This window comes from Dendrobium catenatum, unplaced genomic scaffold (genome assembly GCF_001605985.2).
Source record: "Dendrobium catenatum unplaced genomic scaffold, ASM160598v2 fragScaff_scaffold_980, whole genome shotgun sequence".
Classification (NCBI taxonomy): domain Eukaryota; kingdom Viridiplantae; phylum Streptophyta; class Magnoliopsida; order Asparagales; family Orchidaceae; genus Dendrobium; species Dendrobium catenatum.
The window spans coordinates 995,195-999,077 of NW_021319442.1; positions in this window are offsets into that span (position 1 = coordinate 995,195).

Genomic DNA, 3,883 nt, shown 5'->3' on the forward strand with positions numbered 1-3,883 from the left:
GAAGGTTATTCTCCACCTTCTCGTGAAATTAATGGTAAGAGGATCATGGTAAGAGGATCATGGTCTTATAATGACTCCTGAATAAATTCTTGACTATTGTAAGAGGATCATGGTCGATAATGGAAGCTCGTGGATGTCCTATTTTACTCCATTTTTCTTAAGTTGGGCCTAGCGAAAGAGAAACTCAAGCCCATCGCATGTCTATTATATTGGTTTGATAATCGACCTGTATGGGTGGAAGGAACAATTTGTCTCCCAATCATACATGGAGAATTTCACCAACATGTTAAGCATTTTATCCAGTTCATTATAGTAAAGTCAGAATTGGCTCTACATGAGAAGTTTCTTACCCCAGCAGGGGTCAGCATAGTACAGGGAGATCAACAAGTAGCACAATCCTTCTATCTTAGGCAGGCTCAACCACTCCCATCAATTATCCTAAGCATTAAGGATTTCAATCTCTTAAATGAAGACATTCCTTTGAGTGCTTCCCCCATCGAGGACCTTACTTATATCTCTCTATCATACGAGCACGCTTCAAGAATGGTGTAGATTAGATCGCTACTATTAAAAGAAGAGAAAAAAATATACGTAAAGTTTCTCTATATAAGTCAAGTATTTTTGTATGGAGTCTAGTCGACATTCCCGAAATTCACCCTGAAGTAATCATACACTCCCTCAAAGTAAACCTAATGTGCATGCAAGTTATCCAAAAGAAATGAAATTTTACACCAGATCTGCAGCAAGCAATCGAGCAGAAAGTTGATAAACTTTTATAGGCTGGATTTATACAAGAAGTGCACTATTCCACGAGATTAGCAAATGTTATAATGACACGAAAAGCTAGTGGAGCTTAGAGAATGTGCGTGGACTATATAGACCTCAATAAAGCATGCCCAAAGGATAGTTTTTTGCTTCCTCGTATTACTAGTTAATCGATACCACCTCCGAACATCAATTGTTGAGTGTTCTGGATGCCTACTCCAATTATAATCAAATAAAGATGGATCCTGTGGATAAGGAGATAATGACTTTTTAGATGAATAAGGGATTGTAATATTATCTGGTCATGCCATTTGGGCTAAAAAATGTTGGAGCCACATATCAACGCCTCATGAATAAGATTTTCAAAGACCTTATTGAGCACACTATGAAAGTATATGTCGATGACATGTTAGTGAAAAACCTTAAAAAAATCCTAACATATATTTGACTTAGAATAGTGCTTCCACCAGTTACCACACTACAACGAATGACTCAACCCTATTAAATGTGCTTTTGGAGTTTCTTTGGAAAATTTCTTAGGGTTCATGCTAATCCATCGAAGGATTGAGACCAATCTAGAGAAAATTAAGGCACTGTAGGATATGGTGCCCTGAGGAATATCTAGAAAGTTTAGAGACTAAATGGTGGGATTATAGTACTAACTCATTTCCTGGCCCGCTTAGGGGACAAATATATGCCCTTCCTCAAGATAAATAGAGGTGCTCGTAGATCAGGATTCCAATGATTGATGAATGTTAAGAAGCCTTTGAACATCTATAAAAGTATTTGGTATCTCTGCCACTACTTTCTAAACTAATATAGGGAGAAAAATTATACATGTTTCTAGCTATTTCTACTTATGTTATCAATTCCATCTTGGTCTGAGAATATTGTGCAATGTTTTATTTATTATGCCAATAAAAGTTTATCTGAAATAGAAGGATGTTATCCACTAGTGAATAAAACAACATTAGCATTAATCTACTTAGACAGAAAGCTACGCCCATACTTTCAGGTCCATGCCATTTGGGTTTATATAAATATACTATTGAAAAATATCCTTCAAAATCCTTAGGCATTTGGTAGATTAATTAGTGGAGCTAGGAGAATTCAACATCCAGTACTTGCCTAGACATGATATCGAGTCTAAGGAACTGGCATATTTTGTGGTTGAGTGTACCATTTTATTCTCTACCAAAACAATGGCTACTTCACATTCTTTCTCATGCTAAATATTATATGACGATGGAGATTCTGGGAGTTTTGGCGTAGGTGCCAAAATATTATTGATCTCCCCATAACAAACTACCCTCAAATACAGACTTCGATTAAAGTTTTTTGCAACAAAAAAAATACTGAATATAAGGACCTTAATGTTGGATTAAGTCTAGTAATTGATTGTGAAGTATAAAACTTAGTGATCCACATTAGTTTGTAATTGATCGCCTCTCAGGTGGAGGGGGAGTTTGACGTCCATAACTCACATCTAGCCTAGTACTGTTAGTTAGTGAAGTCACTTTTGGCCCATATAGGAAAGTATTAAATTATCCACATCCTTCGGGAGAAGAATGCACGATCAAATGCTCTCTCTGAATTTGCTACATCTACAACTAGTGAAATCTTCAAGAGAAAGTGTATCAAATATATTCACTTCTCAAGTATCCAAGGTTCGTGGGTTATATAATAAATCGATAAACCAAGATAAGCTTCTTTGATTGATCCCATCTTATTATTCTTATAAGATGGCATGCTTCCTGAGGATCCAATAATTATAATACAACTTTGGAGGAAAGCAACAAACTTTACTATTATTTATGGAGAGTTATACAAATGAGCATTCACAGGACCATACCTCAAGTGCCTCCCACCTTTAGAGGTCGATTATGTTCTTTAAGAAGTTCATTCAAGTATATGCATAGAGCATTTAGGTGGAAGGGCATGATCCTATAAGATCATGAGACACAATTTTATTGGCCCACAATGAAACAAGATGCTCTAGAATTTACACATAAGTGCAATAGCCGCTAATTACATTCTAATCTCACTCATTTATCTACTACAGAACGTTCATCATTACAAAGTCCATAGCTTTTTTCCCAATGGGGGATCAATATAAAGGGGTAAATTCCCAAAGCTACTGGTCAACAAAAAATCATCATTATGGCCTCATATTACTTTACCAAATGGGTAGAGGCTGAACCTTTAGAAAAAATCATAGAAGTAAATGACAAATAATTCCTATAAAAGAATATAATATGTCATTTAGACATTTCAGTGAAAATATCACTGATAATGGAACTCAATTCACTAGAAAGATCTTTATGATATTTTGTAAATATATTCATGTTCAATTGGTGCATACAACCGTAGCCCATTCTTGTCACAACTTAGTTTTCATAACTATGTTTTCATATAATGTGTGTTTTTAAAGATTGAAAAATATTATTGTATTGATTACTGTTTCTCCTAACATATATTGAAAATATTTTTTTTGTTGTTTTTTTTTTTTTTGAAAGAAAATGCTCAATGCATTAAAATAAGAAACTATTACAAATAACTCAAAGCAAATCTAAAGCATCAAATTCCTCCTTCAAAAGCAACATGAAAGAAGGAGGAATATCTACATCACTAAGTTCTTTCCAAATAAAACTTTTAAACAAAGCAAAATTAGCACAACAATATGCTAATTTATTACAACTTCTAGAAGAAAAATTAAAAGAAACCTGATGAAAATCTTGAATTAATGACAAATCTTATTCAATCCTTTCTTTATTCTTCAATTTCTTCAAAGGCTGTTGAAGTAATCTGATAATATTAATATTATCTCCTTCTATAATGACTCCTTGTGCTTCCAACATCCATTCTTGAATAACATTTTTCAAAGCACAAACCACCAATAACTCCAACCATGTTATATCCCAACGCAAATAGTTAACAACAAAAGCAAGAAAAAACCTTCCTTTATTATCTCTGAAAACTTTTCCAATACCTGTCTTATTATTACTACTTAAAGAAGTATCAATGTTAATTTTTATCCATCCGGGTGGAGGAATTTGCAAAGAAGAAAACAACTTACACTAGAGTAAATCTAAGAAGCCCTGCAAGGTTATCCTAATAA